This window comes from Castor canadensis, chromosome 6 (assembly GCF_047511655.1).
Source record: "Castor canadensis chromosome 6, mCasCan1.hap1v2, whole genome shotgun sequence".
Lineage (NCBI taxonomy): Eukaryota > Metazoa > Chordata > Mammalia > Rodentia > Castoridae > Castor > Castor canadensis.
Genome location: NC_133391.1, coordinates 56,822,144 through 56,846,312, shown reverse-complemented (window position 1 = coordinate 56,846,312; position 24,169 = coordinate 56,822,144).

Genomic DNA, 24,169 nt, shown 5'->3' with positions numbered 1-24,169 from the left:
CTTGTACGACTCCAAAGAAATCCATCCAGGCTAGCAGCTGCAGCATCTAGCACATTGTTTATATGTGACCACTGAGTTCCTTTTGAAATGAATACTTCCTGCAAATCATAGTTTTTAAGATGTACAAAGGCTCATTTTCTTGCAAACACGGTATTCAAATTTGATGAAGAAACACATGTATCTCTTGAGGGAAAACTATCTGTGTTAGAAGCCAGAAGATATGGCATATGTTTTCCCTGGAGAATTGAGTGAGCTTTGGAAACTAGTACTCCAAGCTAATCATAGTTTTCACAGTGGAGAAAGGCTCATTTTGTTCCAAATAGGCCTATTCAGTTGAGTGGAGGAAACATATGTACCTCTCCAGAGAAAACCATCTATGCGAGTAGTTGCAACATCTAACGCATTGTTTCCTTCTGAGTATTGAGTTGGTTTTTGAAGAGAATATATCCTGCCAATAAGCCTTTTCAAGATGGAGAAATGCTCATTTTTTCCAAGTAGGCCTATTCAGCTGAGTTGTAGAAAGACATTGATCTCACCATAGAACATCATCTGTGTTAGAAGCAGGAGCCTCTGGCACACTGTTTCCTATTAAAATTGAGTTCGTTTTTAAAAGGAATACTTCCTGCAACTTAGATGTTTCAAGGTGGAGATAAGCTCTCTCTGTTCCGAATAGGCCAATTTAGCTGAGTTGAAGAAACACATGTATCTTTCCAAAGAAAACTATCTATGTTAGAAGCTGCAGCATATAGCACATTGTTTCCTTATGAGAATTGAGCGTGTTTTAGAACGGAATCCGTCCTGCCACTTAGATTTTTCAAGGTGGAGTCAGGCTCTCATGGATGTCTCGAAAGAAATCTATCAATATTAGATTCTGCAGCCTCTAGCACATTGTTTTCCAGTGAGATTTGATGTAGCTTTTGAAAGGAATACTTCCTGCTATATGCATTTTCCAAAGTGGAGATAGGCTCTCTTTGTTCCAAAGAGGCCTATAAGGCTGAGTTCATGAAACACATATATCTCTGGGTAGAAACCCATGTGTGTTAGATTAGCAGCATCTTGCACATTGTCTCCCTGTGAGAACTGAGTTAGTTTTTCAAAGGAATACTTTCAGGAAATCGGAATTTTCTAAGTGGAGAAAGGCTCATTTTTTTCCAAACAAGCCTATTCACCGGTGGTGAAGAAACACATGTAGCTCTTGAAAGAAAACCATCTGTGTTAGAAGCAGGAATACCTAGCACGTTTATTCCCTGTGAGAATTCAGTTAGTTTTTGAATGGAATACTTCAAGCTTTCGGTATTTCAAGGTGGATATAGGCTCTGTTTGCTACAAATAGGCCTAGTAAGCTGAGTTGAAGAAACACTGTATCTCTTGAAAGAAAACCATATGTGTTAGAAGCAGAGCACATTATTTCCCTGGGACCATTGAGTTAATTTCTGAAAGGAATTCTACCGGCCACTTGTGTTTTTCAAGGTGGAGATACGCTCTCTTTGTTCCAAATAGGTGTATTCAGCTAAGTTGATGAAACACATGTTTCTCTCGAAAGAAACCCATTTGTGTTAGAAGCAGTAGCGTCTAGTACATTGTTTCCCTGTGAGAATTGAGTTAGTTTTTCAAAGAAATACTTCCTCCAACTTCGGTGCGTAAAGATGGAGATAGGTTCTGTTAGCTCCAAATATGCCTATTCTTCTGAGTTAAAGGGCACATGCGTCTCTCCAAAGAAAACCATCTATGTTAGAAGTGGCAGCATGTAAAACATGGTTTCTCTGTAAGAATTGAGTTAGTTTTTGAAAGGAATACTTCCTGCTTCACATAGTTTTCCAGGTAGAGAAAGGCTTCTTTTTTTCCAAGTGGGCCTACTCAGGTAAGTTGAAGAAACACATGTATATCTCGAAAGGAAACCACCTGTGTTAGAAGCAGGAGCATCAAGCACGTTGCTTCCCTGTGAGAATTGAGTTCATTTTTGAAAGGAAGACTTCCTGCCACTTAGGTGATTCAAGGTGGACAGAGGCTCTCTATGCCCCTAATAGGTATATGCAGCTGAGGTCAAGCAACCCATGTATCTCTCCAAAGCAAACCATCGATGTTAGCAGATGCAGGCTCAAGCACATTGTTTTCCTGTGAGATTTGAGCTAGTTTTTGAAAGGAATACTTCCTGCTATGTGGGTTCTCCAGGGTATTGCCCGGCTCTCTTTGTTAGAAATAGGCCTGTACAGGTGAGTTGGTCAAACACATATTTATCTTGAAAGAAAACCATGTGTGTTAGCACTACCCTGGGAGAATTGAGGTAGTTTCCAAAGCAGTACATAGTGCAAATCATAGTTTTGAAGATGCAGAAAGGCTCATTTTTTCCAAATTGGCCTATTCAGCTAAGTTTAAGAAACACATTTATTTTTGAAAAGAAGTCCATTTGTGTTAGAAGCAGCAGCATGTAGCACCTTTATTCCCTGTGAGAATTGAGTTAGATTTTGAAAGGAAGCTTAGCTGTTTCGAGGGGAGATAGGCTCGGTTTGCTCCCAAAAGGCTTCTTCACCTGAGTTGAAGAAATACATGTATCTATCCGAAGAAAGCCATCTGTGTTAGGAGCTGAAGCATCTTGCACAGAGCTTCCATGTAAATTCGTGTTACTTTTTGAAAGTAATACTTCCTGCAAATCATAATTTTCAAGGTGGAGAAAGGCTCATTTTCTTCCAAACAGGCAATTCAGCTGAGTTGAAGAAACATATGTACCTCTCCTTAGAAAAACATCTATGTCAGATGCTGCAGATTCCAGCACATTGTTTCCATGTGAGAATAGACTTAGTTTTTGAAAGGAATCCTTTTCTGCAACTTAGGTATTTGAAGGTGGAGTTCGGCTCTGTTTGCTCCAAATAGGTATATTCAGCTGAGTATACCTCTCCTAAGAAAAACATCTTTGTTAGAAGCTGCACCATCAAGCCTATTGTTTCCTTTTGAGAGTTGAGTTAGTTTTTGAAAGGAATACTTCATGCTAGGTGGGTTTTCCATGGTACAGATAGCCTCTCTTTGTTCCAAGGTGTTCTATACACCTGAGTTGATGAATCACGCATGTCTCTCAAAAGAAACCCATGTGTGTAAAAAGCAGCAGAATCTATCACATTGTTTACCTCTGAGAATTTAGTTAATTTTTGAAAGGAATACTTCCTGCAAATCAGAATTTTCAAGGTTGAGAAAGGCTCATTTATTTCCAAGTGGACCTATTCAGCCGAGTTGAAGAAACACATATATATCTCCAAAAAACAAAAATCTGTGTTAGAAGCTACAGAATCTAGCACACTGTTTCTGTGGAAAAACTGAGTCGGGTTTTGAAAGGAATACTTCCTGCCACTTTGGTTCTATGAGGTGGAGATAGGCTCACTTTGTTGCAAATAGGCCTATTCAGCTCAGTTGATGAAACACATGTATCTCTCGAAAGAAAGCCATTGGAGTTAGAAGCACTAGCATCTACCATGTTGTTTACCTTTGTGAATATAGTTAGGTTTTGAAAGAAATACTTCCTGCAAAACAGAATGTTCAAAGTGGAGAAAGGTTCATTTTGTTCCATATAGGCCATTTCAGTAAGTTGAAGGAACACAAGTATCTCTCGATAGAAAACCAACTGTCTTAGAAGCAGGAGCATCTAGAACATTCTCTCCCTGTGAGAATAAAGTTAGTTTTCAAAGGAGTACTTTCTGCAAATCAAAGTTTTAAAGGTGGAGAAAGGCTCATTTTGTTCCAAATAGGCCTAGTCAGCTAAGGTGAAACACATGTATATCACAAATGAAAACCACTATTCAGAAGTAGGAGCATCTGGCACTTTGTTTCCCAGTGAGAATTGAGTGTATTTTAGTAGGAATACTTTGCGTATATTACACTTTTCAAGGTGGAGAAAGGCTCATTTGGTTCCAAATAGATCTATGCATCTAAGTAGAAGAAACACATGCATTTGTCGAAAGAAAACAATCCGTGTGAGAAGCAGTAGCAGGTAGCACATAGTTTCCCTGTGAGAATTGACTTAGTTCTTGCAGAAATACTTCCTTCTAATCATACTTTTCAATGTAGATAATGGCTCATTTTGTTGTAAGTAGGCCTATTCAGCTAAGTTGTAGAAACATATGTATTTGTCAAAAGAACACCAACTGTGCTAGAAGCAAAGCATCTTGCTCATTATTTACATGTGAGCAGTGGGTCTGTTTTGGAAGGAATCCCTGCTGCAAGTCATAATATTCAGAGTGGAGAAAGGTTCATTTGGTTCCAAAGAGGACTCTTCCTCGAAGCTGAAGAAACATGTGTATCTTTCAAACAAAACCACACATGTTAACAGCAGGAGTACCAAGCACATTGTTTTCCTCCGATGATTGTGTCAGTTTTGGAAGGAATACATCCTTGAACAGTAGGGTTTCAAGGTGTGAGTAGGATCTGTTTACTTCATTAACCCTATTCAGCTGAGTTGAAGAAACACTTGTACGACTCCAAAGAAATCCATCCAGGCTAGCAGCTGCAGCATCTAGCACATTGTTTATATGTGACCACTGAGTTCCTTTTGAAATGAATACTTCCTGCAAATCATAGTTTTTAAGATGTACAAAGGCTCATTTTCTTGCAAACACGGTATTCCAATTTGATGAAGAAACACATGTATCTCTTGAGGGAAAACTATCTGTGTTAGAAGCCAGAAGATATGGCATATGTTTTCCCTGGAGAATTGAGTGAGCTTTGGAAACTAGTACTCCAAGCTAATCATAGTTTTCACAGTGGAGAAAGGCTCATTTTGTTCCAAATAGGCCTATTCAGTTGAGTGGAGGAAACATATGTACCTCTCCAGAGAAAACCATCTATGCGAGTAGTTGCAACATCTAACGCATTGTTTCCTTCTGAGTATTGAGTTGGTTTTTGAAGAGAATATATCCTGCCAATAAGCCTTTTCAAGATGGAGAAATGCTCATTTTTTCCAAGTAGGCGTATTCAGCTGAGTTGTAGAAAGACATTGATCTCACCATAGAACATCATCTGTGTTAGAAGCAGGAGCCTCTGGCACACTGTTTCCTATTAAAATTGAGTTCGTTTTTAAAAGGAATACTTCCTGCAACTTAGATGTTTCAAGGTGGAGATAAGCTCTCTCTGTTCCGAATAGGCCAATTTAGCTGAGTTGAAGAAACACATGTATCTTTCCAAAGAAAACTATCTATGTTAGAAGCTGCAGCATATAGCACATTGTTTCCTTATGAGAATTGAGCGTGTTTTAGAACGGAATCCGTCCTGCCACTTAGATTTTTCAAGGTGGAGTCAGGCTCTCATGTATGTCTCGAAAGAAATCTATCAATATTAGATTCTGCAGCCTCTAGCACATTGTTTTCCAGTGAGATTTGATGTAGCTTTTGAAAGGAATACTTCCTGCTATATGCATTTTCCAAAGTGGAGATAGGCTCTCTTTGTTCCAAAGAGGCCTATAAGGCTGAGTTCATGAAACACATATATCTCTGGGTAGAAACCCATGTGTGTTAGATTAGCAGCATCTTGCACATTGTCTCCCTGTGAGAACTGAGTTAGTTTTTCAAAGGAATACTTTCAGGAAATCGGAATTTTCTAAGTGGAGAAAGGCTCATTTTTTTCCAAACAAGCCTATTCACCGGTGGTGAAGAAACACATGTAGCTCTTGAAAGAAAACCATCTGTGTTAGAAGCAGGAATACCTAGCACGTTTATTCCCTGTGAGAATTCAGTTAGTTTTTGAATGGAATACTTCAAGCTTTCGGTATTTCAAGGTGGATATAGGCTCTGTTTGCTACAAATAGGCCTAGTAAGCTGAGTTGAAGAAACACTGTATCTCTTGAAAGAAAACCATATGTGTTAGAAGCAGAGCACATTATTTCCCTGGGACCATTGAGTTAATTTCTGAAAGGAATTCTACCGGCCACTTGTGTTTTTCAAGGTGGAGATACGCTCTCTTTGTTCCAAATAGGTGTATTCAGCTAAGTTGATGAAACACATGTTTCTCTCGAAAGAAACCCATTTGTGTTAGAAGCAGTAGCGTCTAGTACATTGTTTCCCTGTGAGAATTGAGTTAGTTTTTCAAAGAAATACTTCCTCCAACTTCGGTGCGTAAAGATGGAGATAGGTTCTGTTAGCTGCAAATATGCCTATTCTTCTGAGTTAAAGGGCACATGCGTCTCTCCAAAGAAAACCATCTATGTTAGAAGTGGCAGCATGTAAAACATGGTTTCTCTGTAAGAATTGAGTTAGTTTTTGAAAGGAATACTTCCTGCTTCACATAGTTTTCCAGGTAGAGAAAGGCTTCTTTTTTTCCAAGTGGGCCTACTCAGGTAAGTTGAAGAAACACATGTATATCTCGAAAGGAAACCACCTGTGTTAGAAGCAGGAGCATCAAGCACATTGCTTCCCTGTGAGAATTGAGTTCATTTTTGAAAGGAAGACTTCCTGCCACTTAGGTGATTCAAGGTGGACAGAGGCTCTCTATGCCCCTAATAGGTATATGCAGCTGAGGTCAAGCAACCCATGTATCTCTCCAAAGCAAACCATCGATGTTAGCAGATGCAGGCTCAAGCACATTGTTTTCCTGTGAGATTTGAGCTAGTGTTTGAAAGGAATACTTCCTGCTATGTGGGTTCTCCAGGGTATTGCCCGGCTCTCTTTGTTAGAAATAGGCCTGTACAGGTGAGTTGGTCAAACACATATTTATCTTGAAAGAAAACCATGTGTGTTAGCACTACCCTGGGAGAATTGAGGTAGTTTCCAAAGCAGTACATAGTGCAAATCATAGTTTTGAAGATGCAGAAAGGCTCATTTTTTCCAAATTGGCCTATTCAGCTAAGTTTAAGAAACACATTTATTTTTGAAAAGAAGTCCATTTGTGTTAGAAGCAGCAGCATGTAGCACCTTTATTCCCTGTGAGAATTGAGTTAGATTTTGAAAGGAAGCTTAGCTGTTTCGAGGGGAGATAGGCTCGGTTTGCTCCCAAAAGGCTTCTTCACCTGAGTTGAAGAAATACATGTATCTATCCGAAGAAAGCCATCTGTGTTAGGAGCTGAAGCATCTTGCACAGAGCTTCCATGTAAATTCGTGTTACTTTTTGAAAGTAATACTTCCTGCAAATCATAATTTTCAAGGTGGAGAAAGGCTCATTTTGTTCCAAACAGGCAATTCAGCTGAGTTGAAGAAACACATGTACCTCTCCTTAGAAAAACATCTATGTCAGATGCTGCAGATTCCAGCACATTGTTTCCATGTGAGAATAGACTTAGTTTTTGAAAGGAATCCTTTTCTGCAACTTAGGTATTTGAAGGTGGAGTTCGGCTCTGTTTGCTCCAAATAGGTATATTCAGCTGAGTATACCTCTCCTAAGAAAAACATCTTTGTTAGAAGCTGCACCATCAAGCCTATTGTTTCCTTTTGAGAGTTGAGTTAGTTTTTGAAAGGAATACTTCATGCTAGGTGGGTTTTCCATGGTACAGATAGCCTCTCTTTGTTCCAAGGTGTTCTATACACCTGAGTTGATGAATCACGCATGTCTCTCCAAAGAAACCCATGTGTGTAAAAAGCAGCAGAATCTATCACATTGTTTACCTCTGAGAATTTAGTTAATTATTGAAAGGAATACTTCCTGCAAATCAGAATTTTCAAGGTTGAGAAAGGCTCATTTATTTCCAAGTGGACCTATTCAGCCGAGTTGAAGAAACACATATATATCTCCAAAAAACAAAAATCTGTGTTAGAAGCTACAGAATCTAGCACACTGTTTCTGTGGAAAAACTGAGTCGGGTTTTGAAAGGAATACTTCCTGCCACTTTGGTTCTATGAGGTGGAGATAGGCTCACTTTGTTGCAAATAGGCCTATTCAGCTCAGTTGATGAAACACATGTATCTCTCGAAAGAAAGCCATTGGAGTTAGAAGCACTAGCATCTACCATGTTGTTTACCTTTGTGAATATAGTTAGGTTTTGAAAGAAATACTTCCTGCAAAACAGAATGTTCAAAGTGGAGAAAGGTTCATTTTGTTCCATATAGGCCATTTCAGTAAGTTGAAGGAACACAAGTATCTCTCGATAGAAAACCAACTGTCTTAGAAGCAGGAGCATCTAGAACATTCTCTCCCTGTGAGAATAAAGTTAGTTTTCAAAGGAGTACTTTCTGCAAATCAAAGTTTTAAAGGTGGAGAAAGGCTCATTTTGTTCCAAATAGGCCTAGTCAGCTAAGGTGAAACACATGTATATCACAAATGAAAACCACTATTCAGAAGTAGGAGCATCTGGCACTTTGTTTCCCAGTGAGAATTGAGTGTATTTTAGTAGGAATACTTTGCGTATATTACACTTTTCAAGGTGGAGAAAGGCTCATTTGGTTCCAAATAGATCTATGCATCTAAGTAGAAGAAACACATGCATTTGTCGAAAGAAAACAATCCGTGTGAGAAGCAGTAGCAGGTAGCACATAGTTTCCCTGTGAGAATTGACTTAGTTCTTGCAGAAATACTTCCTTCTAATCATACTTTTCAATGTAGATAATGGCTCATTTTGTTGTAAGTAGGCCTATTCAGCTAAGTTGTAGAAACATATGTATTTGTCAAAAGAACACCAACTGTGCTAGAAGCAAAGCATCTTGCTCATTATTTACATGTGAGCAGTGGGTCTGTTTTGGAAGGAATCCCTGCTGCAAGTCATAATATTCAGAGTGGAGAAAGGTTCATTTGGTTCCAAAGAGGACTCTTCCTCGAAGCTGAAGAAACATGTGTATCTTTCAAACAAAACCACACATGTTAACAGCAGGAGTACCAAGCACATTGTTTTCCTCCGATGATTGTGTCAGTTTTGGAAGGAATACATCCTTGAACAGTAGGGTTTCAAGGTGTGAGTAGGATCTGTTTACTTCATTAACCCTATTCAGCTGAGTTGAAGAAACACTTGTACGACTCCAAAGAAATCCATCCAGGCTAGCAGCTGCAGCATCTAGCACATTGTTTATATGTGACCACTGAGTTCCTTTTGAAATGAATACTTCCTGCAAATCATAGTTTTTAAGATGTACAAAGGCTCATTTTCTTGCAAACACGGTATTCCAATTTGATGAAGAAACACATGTATCTCTTGAGGGAAAACTATCTGTGTTAGAAGCCAGAAGATATGGCATATGTTTTCCCTGGAGAATTGAGTGAGCTTTGGAAACTAGTACTCCAAGCTAATCATAGTTTTCACAGTGGAGAAAGGCTCATTTTGTTCCAAATAGGCCTATTCAGTTGAGTGGAGGAAACATATGTACCTCTCCAGAGAAAACCATCTATGCGAGTAGTTGCAACATCTAACGCATTGTTTCCTTCTGAGTATTGAGTTGGTTTTTGAAGAGAATATATCCTGCCAATAAGCCTTTTCAAGATGGAGAAATGCTCATTTTTTCCAAGTAGGCCTATTCAGCTGAGTTGTAGAAAGACATTGATCTCACCATAGAACATCATCTGTGTTAGAAGCAGGAGCCTCTGGCACACTGTTTCCTATTAAAATTGAGTTCGTTTTTAAAAGGAATACTTCCTGCAACTTAGATGTTTCAAGGTGGAGATAAGCTCTCTCTGTTCCGAATAGGCCAATTTAGCTGAGTTGAAGAAACACATGTATCTTTCCAAAGAAAACTATCCATGTTAGAAGCTGCAGCATATAGCACATTGTTTCCTTATGAGAATTGAGCGTGTTTTAGAACGGAATCCGTCCTGCCACTTAGATTTTTCAAGGTGGAGTCAGGCTCTCATGTATGTCTCGAAAGAAATCTATCAATATTAGATTCTGCAGCCTCTAGCACATTGTTTTCCAGTGAGATTTGATGTAGCTTTTGAAAGGAATACTTCCTGCTATATGCATTTTCCAAAGTGGAGATAGGCTCTCTTTGTTCCAAAGAGGCCTATAAGGCTGAGTTCATGAAACACATATATCTCTGGGTAGAAACCCATGTGTGTTAGATTAGCAGCATCTTGCACATTGTCTCCCTGTGAGAACTGAGTTAGTTTTTCAAAGGAATACTTTCAGGAAATCGGAATTTTCTAAGTGGAGAAAGGCTCATTTTTTTTCCAAACAAGCCTATTCACCGGTGGTGAAGAAACACATGTAGCTCTTGAAAGAAAACCATCTGTGTTAGAAGCAGGAATACCTAGCACGTTTATTCCCTGTGAGAATTCAGTTAGTTTTTGAATGGAATACTTCAAGCTTTCGGTATTTCAAGGTGGATATAGGCTCTGTTTGCTACAAATAGGCCTAGTAAGCTGAGTTGAAGAAACACTGTATCTCTTGAAAGAAAACCATATGTGTTAGAAGCAGAGCACATTATTTCCCTGGGACAATTGAGTTAATTTCTGAAAGGAATTCTACCGGCCACTTGTGTTTTTCAAGGTGGAGATAGGCTCTCTTTGTTCCAAATAGGTGTATTCAGCTAAGTTGATGAAACACATGTTTCTCTCGAAAGAAACCCATTTGTGTTAGAAGCAGTAGCGTCTAGTACATTGTTTCCCTGTGAGAATTGAGTTAGTTTTTCAAAGAAATACTTCCTCCAACTTCGGTGCGTAAAGATGGAGATAGGTTCTGTTAGCTCCAAATATGCCTATTCTTCTGAGTTAAAGGGCACATGCGTCTCTCCAAAGAAAACCATCTATGTTAGAAGTGGCAGCATGTAAAACATGGTTTCTCTGTAAGAATTGAGTTAGTTTTTGAAAGGAATACTTCCTGCTTCACATAGTTTTCCAGGTAGAGAAAGGCTTCTTTTTTTCCAAGTGGGCCTACTCAGGTAAGTTGAAGAAACACATGTATATCTCGAAAGGAAACCACCTGTGTTAGAAGCAGGAGCATCAAGCACATTGCTTCCCTGTGAGAATTGAGTTCATTTTTGAAAGGAAGACTTCCTGCCACTTAGGTGATTCAAGGTGGACAGAGGCTCTCTATGCCCCTAATAGGTATATGCAGCTGAGGTCAAGCAACCCATGTATCTCTCCAAAGCAAACCATCGATGTTAGCAGATGCAGGCTCAAGCACATTGTTTTCCTGTGAGATTTGAGCTAGTTTTTGAAAGGAATACTTCCTGCTATGTGGGTTCTCCAGGGTATTGCCCGGCTCTCTTTGTTAGAAATAGGCCTGTACAGGTGAGTTGGTCAAACACATATTTATCTTGAAAGAAAACCATGTGTGTTAGCACTACCCTGGGAGAATTGAGGTAGTTTCCAAAGCAGTACATAGTGCAAATCATAGTTTTGAAGATGCAGAAAGGCTCATTTTTTCCAAATTGGCCTATTCAGCTAAGTTTAAGAAACACATTTATTTTTGAAAAGAAGTCCATTTGTGTTAGAAGCAGCAGCATGTAGCACCTTTATTCCCTGTGAGAATTGAGTTAGATTTTGAAAGGAAGCTTAGCTGTTTCGAGGGGAGATAGGCTCGGTTTGCTCCCAAAAGGCTTCTTCACCTGAGTTGAAGAAATACATGTATCTATCCGAAGAAAGCCATCTGTGTTAGGAGCTGAAGCATCTTGCACAGAGCTTCCATGTAAATTCGTGTTACTTTTTGAAAGTAATACTTCCTGCAAATCATAATTTTCAAGGTGGAGAAAGGCTCATTTTCTTCCAAACAGGCAATTCAGCTGAGTTGAAGAAACATATGTACCTCTCCTTAGAAAAACATCTATGTCAGATGCTGCAGATTCCAGCACATTGTTTCCATGTGAGAATAGACTTAGTTTTTGAAAGGAATCCTTTTCTGCAACTTAGGTATTTGAAGGTGGAGTTCGGCTCTGTTTGCTCCAAATAGGTATATTCAGCTGAGTATACCTCTCCTAAGAAAAACATCTTTGTTAGAAGCTGCACCATCAAGCCTATTGTTTCCTTTTGAGAGTTGAGTTAGTTTTTGAAAGGAATACTTCATGCTAGGTGGGTTTTCCATGGTACAGATAGCCTCTCTTTGTTCCAAGGTGTTCTATACACCTGAGTTGATGAATCACGCATGTCTCTCAAAAGAAACCCATGTGTGTAAAAAGCAGCAGAATCTATCACATTGTTTACCTCTGAGAATTTAGTTAATTTTTGAAAGGAATACTTCCTGCAAATCAGAATTTTCAAGGTTGAGAAAGGCTCATTTATTTCCAAGTGGACCTATTCAGCCGAGTTGAAGAAACACATATATATCTCCAAAAAACAAAAATCTGTGTTAGAAGCTACAGAATCTAGCACACTGTTTCTGTGGAAAAACTGAGTTGGGTTTTGAAAGGAATACTTCCTGCCACTTTGGTTCTATGAGTTGGAGATAGGCTCACTTTGTTGCAAATAGGCCTATTCAGCTCAGTTGATGAAACACATGTATCTCTCGAAAGAAAGCCATTGGAGTTAGAAGCACTAGCATCTACCATGTTGTTTACCTTTGTGAATATAGTTAGGTTTTGAAAGAAATACTTCCTGCAAAACAGAATGTTCAAAGTGGAGAAAGGTTCATTTTGTTCCATATAGGCCATTTCAGTAAGTTGAAGGAACACAAGTATCTCTCGATAGAAAACCAACTGTCTTAGAAGCAGGAGCATCTAGAACATTCTCTCCCTGTGAGAATAAAGTTAGTTTTCAAAGGAGTACTTTCTGCAAATCAAAGTTTTAAAGGTGGAGAAAGGCTCATTTTGTTCCAAATAGGCCTAGTCAGCTAAGGTGAAACACATGTATATCACAAATGAAAACCACTATTCAGAAGTAGGAGCATCTGGCACTTTGTTTCCCAGTGAGAATTGAGTGTATTTTAGTAGGAATACTTTGCGTATATTACACTTTTCAAGGTGGAGAAAGGCTCATTTGGTTCCAAATAGATCTATGCATCTAAGTAGAAGAAACACATGCATTTGTCGAAAGAAAACAATCCGTGTGAGAAGCAGTAGCAGGTAGCACATAGTTTCCCTGTGAGAATTGACTTAGTTCTTGCAGAAATACTTCCTTCTAATCATACTTTTCAATGTAGATAATGGCTCATTTTGTTGTAAGTAGGCCTATTCAGCTAAGTTGTAGAAACATATGTATTTGTCAAAAGAACACCAACTGTGCTAGAAGCAAAGCATCTTGCTCATTATTTACATGTGAGCAGTGGGTCTGTTTTGGAAGGAATCCCTGCTGCAAGTCATAATATTCAGAGTGGAGAAAGGTTCATTTGGTTCCAAAGAGGACTCTTCCTCGAAGCTGAAGAAACATGTGTATCTTTCAAACAAAACCACACATGTTAACAGCAGGAGTACCAAGCACATTGTTTTCCTCCGATGATTGTGTCAGTTTTGGAAGGAATACATCCTTGAACAGTAGGGTTTCAAGGTGTGAGTAGGATCTGTTTACTTCATTAACCCTATTCAGCTGAGTTGAAGAAACACTTGTACGACTCCAAAGAAATCCATCCAGGCTAGCAGCTGCAGCATCTAGCACATTGTTTATATGTGACCACTGAGTTCCTTTTGAAATGAATACTTCCTGCAAATCATAGTTTTTAAGATGTACAAAGGCTCATTTTCTTGCAAACACGGTATTCCAATTTGATGAAGAAACACATGTATCTCTTGAGGGAAAACTATCTGTGTTAGAAGCCAGAAGATATGGCATATGTTTTCCCTGGAGAATTGAGTGAGCTTTGGAAACTAGTACTCCAAGCTAATCATAGTTTTCACAGTGGAGAAAGGCTCATTTTGTTCCAAATAGGCCTATTCAGTTGAGTGGAGGAAACATATGTACCTCTCCAGAGAAAACCATCTATGCGAGTAGTTGCAACATCTAACGCATTGTTTCCTTCTGAGTATTGAGTTGGTTTTTGAAGAGAATATATCCTGCCAATAAGCCTTTTCAAGATGGAGAAATGCTCATTTTTTCCAAGTAGGCGTATTCAGCTGAGTTGTAGAAAGACATTGATCTCACCATAGAACATCATCTGTGTTAGAAGCAGGAGCCTCTGGCACACTGTTTCCTATTAAAATTGAGTTCGTTTTTAAAAGGAATACTTCCTGCAACTTAGATGTTTCAAGGTGGAGATAAGCTCTCTCTGTTCCGAATAGGCCAATTTAGCTGAGTTGAAGAAACACATGTATCTTTCCAAAGAAAACTATCTATGTTAGAAGCTGCAGCATATAGCACATTGTTTCCTTATGAGAATTGAGCGTGTTTTAGAACGGAATCCGTCCTGCCACTTAGATTTTTCAAGGTGGAGTCAGGCTCTCATGTATGTCTCGAAAGAAATCTATCAATATTAGATTCTGCAGCCTCTAGCACATTGTTTTCCAGTGAGATTTGATGTAGCTTTTGAAAGGAATACTTCCTGCTATATGCATTTTCCAAAGTGGAGATAGGCTCTCTTTGTTCCAAAGAGGCCTATAAGGCTGAGTTCATGAAACACATATATCTCTGGGTAGAAACCCATGTGTGTTAGATTAGCAGCATCTTGCACATTGTCTCCCTGTGAGAACTGAGTTAGTTTTTCAAAGGAATACTTTCAGGAAATCGGAATTTTCTAAGTGGAGAAAGGCTCATTTTTTTCCAAACAAGCCTATTCACCGGTGGTGAAGAAACACATGTAGCTCTTGAAAGAAAACCATCTGTGTTAGAAGCAGGAATACCTAGCACGTTTATTCCCTGTGAGAATTCAGTTAGTTTTTGAATGGAATACTTCAAGCTTTCGGTATTTCAAGGTGGATATAGGCTCTGTTTGCTACAAATAGGCCTAGTAAGCTGAGTTGAAGAAACACTGTATCTCTTGAAAGAAAACCATATGTGTTAGAAGCAGAGCACATTATTTCCCTGGGACCATTGAGTTAATTTCTGAAAGGAATTCTACCGGCCACTTGTGTTTTTCAAGGTGGAGATACGCTCTCTTTGTTCCAAATAGGTGTATTCAGCTAAGTTGATGAAACACATGTTTCTCTCGAAAGAAACCCATTTGTGTTAGAAGCAGTAGCGTCTAGTACATTGTTTCCCTGTGAGAATTGAGTTAGTTTTTCAAAGAAATACTTCCTCCAACTTCGGTGCGTAAAGATGGAGATAGGTTCTGTTAGCTCCAAATATGCCTATTCTTCTGAGTTAAAGGGCACATGCGTCTCTCCAAAGAAAACCATCTATGTTAGAAGTGGCAGCATGTAAAACATGGTTTCTCTGTAAGAATTGAGTTAGTTTTTGAAAGGAATACTTCCTGCTTCACATAGTTTTCCAGGTAGAGAAAGGCTTCTTTTTTTCCAAGTGGGCCTACTCAGGTAAGTTGAAGAAACACATGTATATCTCGAAAGGAAACCACCTGTGTTAGAAGCAGGAGCATCAAGCACATTGCTTCCCTGTGAGAATTGAGTTCATTTTTGAAAGGAAGACTTCCTGCCACTTAGGTGATTCAAGGTGGACAGAGGCTCTCTTTGCCCCTAATAGGTATATGCAGCTGAGGTCAAGCAACCCATGTATCTCTCCAAAGCAAACCATCGATGTTAGCAGATGCAGGCTCAAGCACATTGTTTTCCTGTGAGATTTGAGCTAGTTTTTGAAAGGAATACTTCCTGCTATGTGGGTTCTCCAGGGTATTGCCCGGCTCTCTTTGTTAGAAATAGGCCTGTACAGGTGAGTTGGTCAAACACATATTTATCTTGAAAGAAAACCATGTGTGTTAGCACTACCCTGGGAGAATTGAGGTAGTTTCCAAAGCAGTACATAGTGCAAATCATAGTTTTGAAGATGCAGAAAGGCTCATTTTTTCCAAATTGGCCTATTCAGCTAAGTTTAAGAAACACATTTATTTTTGAAAAGAAGTCCATTTGTGTTAGAAGCAGCAGCATGTAGCACCTTTATTCCCTGTGAGAATTGAGTTAGATTTTGAAAGGAAGCTTAGCTGTTTCGAGGGGAGATAGGCTCGGTTTGCTCCCAAAAGGCTTCTTCACCTGAGTTGAAGAAATACATGTATCTATCCGAAGAAAGCCATCTGTGTTAGGAGCTGAAGCATCTTGCACAGAGCTTCCATGTAAATTCGTGTTACTTTTTGAAAGTAATACTTCCTGCAAATCATAATTTTCAAGGTGGAGAAAGGCTCATTTTGTTCCAAACAGGCAATTCAGCTGAGTTGAAGAAACACATGTACCTCTCCTTAGAAAAACATCTATGTCAGATGCTGCAGATTCCAGCACATTGTTTCCATGTGAGAATAGACTTAGTTTTTGAAAGGAATCCTTTTCTGCAACTTAGGTATTTGAAGGTGGAGTTCGGCTCTGTTTGCTCCAAATAGGTATATTCAGCTGAGTATACCTCTCCTAAGAAAAACATCTTGTTAGAAGCTGTACCATCAAGCCTATTGTTTCCTTTTGAGAGTTGAGTTAGTTTTTGAAAGGAATACTTCATGCTAGGTGGGTTTTCCATGGTACAGATAGCCTCTCTTTGTTCCAAGGTGTTCTATACACCTGAGTTGATGAATCACGCATGTCTCTCAAAAGAAACCCATGTGTGTAAAAAGCAGCAGAATCTATCACATTGTTTACCTCTGAGAATTTAGTTAATTATTGAAAGGAATACTTCCTGCAAATCAGAATTTTCAAGGTTGAGAAAGGCTCATTTATTTCCAAGTGGACCTATTCAGCCGAGTTGAAGAAACACATATATATCTCCAAAAAACAAAAATCTGTGTTAGAAGCTACAGAATCTAGCACACTGTTTCTGTGGAAAAACTGAGTCGGGTTTTGAAAGGAATACTTCCTGCCACTTTGGTTCTATGAGGTGGAGATAGGCTCACTTTGTTGGAAATAGGCCTATTCAGCTCAGTTGATGAAACACATGTATCTCTCGAAAGAAAGCCATTGGAGTTAGAAGCACTAGCATCTACCATGTTGTTTACCTTTGTGAATATAGTTAGGTTTTGAAAGAAATACTTCCTGCAAAACAGAATGTTCAAAGTGGAGAAAGGTTCATTTTGTTCCATATAGGCCATTTTAGTAAGTTGAAGGAACACAAGTATCTCTCGATAGAAAACCAACTGTCTTAGAAGCAGGAGCATCTAGAACATTCTCTCCCTGTGAGAATAAAGTTAGTTTTCAAAGGAGTACTTTCTGCAAATCAAAGTTTTAAAGGTGGAGAAAGGCTCATTTTGTTCCAAATAGGCCTAGTCAGCTAAGGTGAAACACATGTATATCACAAATGAAAACCACTATTCAGAAGTAGGAGCATCTGGCACTTTGTTTCCCAGTGAGAATTGAGTGTATTTTAGTAGGAATACTTTGCGTATATTACACTTTTCAAGGTGGAGAAAGGCTCATTTGGTTCCAAATAGATCTATGCATCTAAGTAGAAGAAACACATGCATTTGTCGAAAGAAAACAATCCGTGTGAGAAGCAGTAGCAGGTAGCACATAGTTTCCCTGTGAGAATTGACTTAGTTCTTGCAGAAATACTTCCTTCTAATCATACTTTTCAAGGTAGATAATGGCTCATTTTGTTGTAAGTAGGCCTATTCAGCTAAGTTGTAGAAACATATGTATTTGTCAAAAGAACACCAACTGTGCTGGAAGCAAAGCATCTTGCTCATTATTTACATGTGAGCAGTGGGTCTGTTTTGGAAGGAATCCCTGCTGCAAGTCATAATATTCAGAGTGGAGAAAGGTTCATTTGGTTCCAAAGAGGACTCTTCCTCGAAGCTGAAGAAACATGTGTATCTTTCAAACAAAACCACACATGTTAACAGCAGGAGTACCAAGCACATTGTTTTCCTCCGATGATTGTGTCAGTTTTGGAAGGAATACATCCTTGAACAGTAGGGTTTCAAGGTGTGAGTAGGATCTGTTTACTTCATTAACCCTATTCAGCTGAGTTGAAGAAACACTTGTACGACTCCAAAGAAATCCATCCAGGCTAGCAGCTGCAGCATCTAGCACATTGTTTATATGTGACCACTGAGTTCCTTTTGAAATGAATACTTCCTGCAAATCATAGTTTTTAAGATGTACAAAGGCTCATTTTCTTGCAAACACGGTATTCAAATTTGATGAAGAAACACATGTATCTCTTGAGGGAAAACTATCTGTGTTAGAAGCCTGAAGATATGGCATATGTTTTCCCTGGAGAATTGAGTGAGCTTTGGAAACTAGTACTCCAAGCTAATCATAGTTTTCACAGTGGAGAAAGGCTCATTTTGTTCCAAATAGGCCTATTCAGTTGAGTGGAGGAAACATATGTACCTCTCCAGAGAAAACCATCTATGCGAGTAGTTGCAACATCTAACGCATTGTTTCCTTCTGAGTATTGAGTTGGTTTTTGAAGAGAATATATCCTGCCAATAAGCCTTTTCAAGATGGAGAAATGCTCATTTTTTCCAAGTAGGCCTATTCAGCTGAGTTGTAGAAAGACATTGATCTCACCATAGAACATCATCTGTGTTAGAAGCAGGAGCCTCTGGCACACTGTTTCCTATTAAAATTGAGTTCGTTTTTAAAAGGAATACTTCCTGCAACTTAGATGTTTCAAGGTGGAGATAAGCTCTCTCTGTTCCGAATAGGCCAATTTAGCTGAGTTGAAGAAACACATGTATCTTTCCAAAGAAAACTATCTATGTTAGAAGCTGCAGCATATAGCACATTGTTTCCTTATGAGAATTGAGCGTGTTTTAGAATGGAATGCGTCCTGCCACTTAGATTTTTCAAGGTGGAGTCAGGCTCTCATGTATGTCTCGAAAGAAATCTATCAATATTAGATTCTGCAGCCTCTAGCACATTGTTTTCCAGTGAGATTTGATGTAGCTTTTGAAAGGAATACTTCCTGCTATATGCATTTTCCAAAGTGGAGATAGGCTCTCTTTGTTCCAAAGAGGCCTATAAGGCTGAGTTCATGAAACACATATATCTCTGGGTAGAAACCCATGTGTGTTAGATTAGCAGCATCTTGCACATTGTCTCCCTGTGAGAACTGAGTTAGTTTTTCAAAGGAATACTTTCAGGAAATCGGAATTTTCTAAGTGGAGAAAGGCTCATTTTTTTCCAAACAAGCCTATTCACCGGTGGTGAAGAAACACATGTAGCTCTTGAAAGAAAACCATCTGTGTTAGAAGCAGGAATACCTAGCACGTTTATTCCCTGTGAGAATTCAGTTAGTTTTTGAATGGAATACTTCAAGCTTTCGGTATTTCAAGGTGGATATAGGCTCTGTTTGCTACAAATAGGCCTAGTAAGCTGAGTTGAAGAAACACTGTATCTCTTGAAAGAAAACCATATGTGTTAGAAGCAGAGCACATTATTTCCCTGGGACAATTGAGTTAATTTCTGAAAGGAATTCTACCGGCCACTTGTGTTTTTCAAGGTGGAGATACGCTCTCTTTGTTCCAAATAGGTGTATTCAGCTAAGTTGATGAAACACATGTTTCTCTCGAAAGAAACCCATTTGTGTTAGAAGCAGTAGCGTCTAGTACATTGTTTCCCTGTGAGAATTGAGTTAGTTTTTCAAAGAAATACTTCCTCCAACTTCGGTGCGTAAAGATGGAGATAGGTTCTGTTAGCTCCAAATATGCCTATTCTTCTGAGTTAAAGGGCACATGCGTCTCTCCAAAGAAAACCATCTATGTTAGAAGTGGCAGCATGTAAAACATGGTTTCTCTGTAAGAATTGAGTTAGTTTTTGAAAGGAATACTTCCTGCTTCACATAGTTTTCCAGGTAGAGAAAGGCTTCTTTTTTTCCAAGTGGGCCTACTCAGGTAAGTTGAAGAAACACATGTATATCTCGAAAGGAAACCACCTGTGTTAGAAGCAGGAGCATCAAGCACATTGCTTCCCTGTGAGAATTGAGTTCATTTTTGAAAGGAAGACTTCCTGCCACTTAGGTGATTCAAGGTGGACAGAGGCTCTCTATGCCCCTAATAGGTATATGCAGCTGAGGTCAAGCAACCCATGTATCTCTCCAAAGCAAACCATCGATGTTAGCAGATGCAGGCTCAAGCACATTGTTTTCCTGTGAGATTTGAGCTAGTTTTTGAAAGGAATACTTCCTGCTATGTGGGTTCTCCAGGGTATTGCCCGGCTCTCTTTGTTAGAAATAGGCCTGTACAGGTGAGTTGGTCAAACACATATTTATCTTGAAAGAAAACCATGTGTGTTAGCACTACCCTGGGAGAATTGAGGTAGTTTCCAAAGCAGTACATAGTGCAAATCATAGTTTTGAAGATGCAGAAAGGCTCATTTCTTCCAAATTGGCCTATTCAGCTAAGTTTAAGAAACACATTTATTTTTGAAAAGAAGTCCATTTGTGTTAGAAGCAGCAGCATGTAGCACCTTTATTCCCTGTGAGAATTGAGTTAGATTTTGAAAGGAAGCTTAGCTGTTTCGAGGGGAGATAGGCTCGGTTTGCTCCCAAAAGGCTTCTTCACCTGAGTTGAAGAAATACATGTATCTATCCGAAGAAAGCCATCTGTGTTAGGAGCTGAAGCATCTTGCACAGAGCTTCCATGTAAATTCGTGTTACTTTTTGAAAGTAATACTTCCTGCAAATCATAATTTTCAAGGTGGAGAAAGGCTCATTTTCTTCCAAACAGGCAATTCAGCTGAGTTGAAGAAACACATGTACCTCTCCTTAGAAAAACATCTATGTCAGATGCTGCAGATTCCAGCACATTGTTTCCATGTGAGAATAGACTTAGTTTTTGAAAGGAATCCTTTTCTGCAACTTAGGTATTTGAAGGTGGAGTTCGGCTCTGTTTGCTCCAAATAGGTATATTCAGCTGAGTATACCTCTCCTAAGAAAAACATCTTTGTTAGAAGCTGCACCATCAAGCCTATTGTTTCCTTTTGAGAGTTGAGTTAGTTTTTGAAAGGAATACTTCATGCTAGGTGGGTTTTCCATGGTACAGATAGCCTCTCTTTGTTCCAAGGTGTTCTATACACCTGAGTTGATGAATCACGCATGTCTCTCCAAAGAAACCCATGTGTGTAAAAAGCAGCAGAATCTATCACATTGTTTACCTCTGAGAATTTAGTTAATTATTGAAAGGAATACTTCCTGCAAATCAGAATTTTCAAGGTTGAGAAAGGCTCATTTATTTCCAAGTGGACCTATTCAGCCGAGTTGAAGAAACACATATATATCTCCAAAAAACAAAAATCTGTGTTAGAAGCTACAGAATCTAGCACACTGTTTCTGTGGAAAAACTGAGTCGGGTTTTGAAAGGAATACTTCCTGCCACTTTGGTTCTATGAGGTGGAGATAGGCTCACTTTGTTGCAACTAGGCCTATTCAGCTCAGTTGATGAAACACATGTATCTCTCGAAAGAAAGCCATTGGAGTTAGAAGCACTAGCATCTACCATGTTGTTTACCTTTGTGAATATAGTTAGGTTTTGAAAGAAATACTTCCTGCAAAACAGAATGTTCAAAGTGGAGAAAGGTTCATTTTGTTCCATATAGGCCATTTCAGTAAGTTGAAGGAACACAAGTATCTCTCGATAGAAAACCAACTGTCTTAGAAGCAGGAGCATCTAGAACATTCTCTCCCTGTGAGAATAAAGTTAGTTTTCAAAGGAGTACTTTCTGCAAATCAAAGTTTTAAAGGTGGAGAAAGGCTCATTTTGTTGCAAATAGGCCTAGTCAGCTAAGGTGAAACACATGTATATCACAAATGAAAACCACTATTCAGAAGTAGGAGCATCTGGCACTTTGTTTCCCAGTGAGAATTGAGTGTATTTTAGTAGGAATACTTTGCGTATATTACACTTTTCAAGGTGGAGAAAGGCTCATTTGGTTCCAAATAGATCTATGCATCTAAGTAGAAGAAACACATGCATTTGTCGAAAGAAAACAATCCGTGTGAGAAGCAGTAGCAGGTAGCACATAGTTTCCCTGTGAGAATTGACTTAGTTCTTGCAGAAATACTTCCTTCTAATCATACTTTTCAAGGTAGATAATGGCTCATTTTGTTGTAAGTAGGCCTATTCAGCTAAGTTGTAGAAACATATGTATTTGTCAAAAGAACACCAACTGTGCTGGAAGCAAAGCATCTTGCTCATTATTTACATGTGAGCAGTGGGTCTGTTTTGGAAGGAATCCCTGCTGCAAGTCATAATATTCAGAGTGGAGAAAGGTTCATTTGGTTCCAAAGAGGACTCTTCCTCGAAGCTGAAGAAACATGTGTATCTTTCAACCAAAACCACACATGTTAACAGCAGGAGTACCAAGCACATTGTTTTCCTCCGATGATTGTGTCAGTTTTGGAAGGAATACATCCTTGAACAGTAGGGTTTCAAGGTGTGAGTAGGATCTGTTTACTTCATTAACCCTATTCAGCTGAGTTGAAGAAACACTTGTACGACTCCAAAGAAATCCATCCAGGCTAGCAGCTGCAGCATCTAGCACATTGTTTATATGTGACCACTGAGTTCCTTTTGAAATGAATACTTCCTGCAAATCATAGTTTTAAGATGTACAAAGGCTCATTTTCTTGCAAACACGGTATTCAAATTTGATGAAGAAACACATGTATCTCTTGAGGGAAAACTATCTGTGTTAGAAGCCAGAAGATATGGCATATGTTTTCCCTGGAGAATTGAGTGAGCTTTGGAAACTAGTACTCCAAGCTAATCATAGTTTTCACAGTGGAGAAAGGCTCATTTTGTTCCAAATAGGCCTATTCAGTTGAGTGGAGGAAACATATGTACCTCTCCAGAGAAAACCATCTATGCGAGTAGTTGCAACATCTACCGCATTGTTTCCTTCTGAGTATTGAGTTGGTTTTTGAAGAGAATATATCCTGCCAATAAGCCTTTTCAAGATGGAGAAATGCTCATTTTTTCCAAGTAGGCCTATTCAGCTGAGTTGTAGAAAGACATTGATCTCACCATAGAACATCATCTGTGTTAGAAGCAGGAGCCTCTGGCACACTGTTTCCTATTAAAATTGAGTTCGTTTTTAAAAGGAATACTTCCTGCAACTTAGATGTTTCAAGGTGGAGATAAGCTCTCTCTGTTCCGAATAGGCCAATTTAGCTGAGTTGAAGAAACACATGTATCTTTCCAAAGAAAACTATCTATGTTAGAAGCTGCAGCATATAGCACATTGTTTCCTTATGAGAATTGAGCGTGTTTTAGAATGGAATGCGTCCTGCCACTTAGATTTTTCAAGGTGGAGTCAGGCTCTCATGTATGTCTCGAAAGAAATCTATCAATATTAGATTCTGCAGCCTCTAGCACATTGTTTTCCAGTGAGATTTGATGTAGCTTTTGAAAGGAATACTTCCTGCTATATGCATTTTCCAAAGTGGAGATAGGCTCTCTTTGTTCCAAAGAGGCCTATAAGGCTGAGTTCATGAAACACATATATCTCTGGGTAGAAACCCATGTGTGTTAGATTAGCAGCATCTTGCACATTGTCTCCCTGTGAGAACTGAGTTAGTTTTTCAAAGGAATACTTTCAGGAAATCGGAATTTTCTAAGTGGAGAAAGGCTCATTTTTTTCCAAACAAGCCTATTCACCGGTGGTGAAGAAACACATGTAGCTCTTGAAAGAAAACCATCTGTGTTAGAAGCAGGAATACCTAGCACGTTTATTCCCTGTGAGAATTCAGTTAGTTTTTGAATGGAATACTTCAAGCTTTCGGTATTTCAAGGTGGATATAGGCTCTGTTTGCTACAAATAGGCCTAGTAAGCTGAGTTGAAGAAACACTGTATCTCTTGAAAGAAAACCATGTGTTAGAAGCAGAGCACATTATTTCCCTGGGACAATTGAGTTAATTTCTGAAAGGAATTCTACCGGCCACTTGTGTTTTTCAAGGTGGAGATACGCTCTCTTTGTTCCAAATAGGTGTATTCAGCTAAGTTGATGAAACACATGTTTCTCTCGAAAGAAACCCATTTGTGTTAGAAGCAGTAGCGTCTAGTACATTGTTTCCCTGTGAGAATTGAGTTAGTTTTTCAAAGAAATACTTCCTCCAACTTCGGTGCGTAAAGATGGAGATAGGTTCTGTTAGCTCCAAATATGCCTATTCTTCTGAGTTAAAGGGCACATGCGTCTCTCCAAAGAAAACCATCTATGTTAGAAGTGGCAGCATGTAAAACATGGTTTCTCTGTAAGAATTGAGTTAGTTTTTGAAAGGAATACTTCCTGCTTCACATAGTTTTCCAGGTAGAGAAAGGCTTCTTTTTTTCCAAGTGGGCCTACTCAGGTAAGTTGAAGAAACACATGTATATCTCGAAAGGAA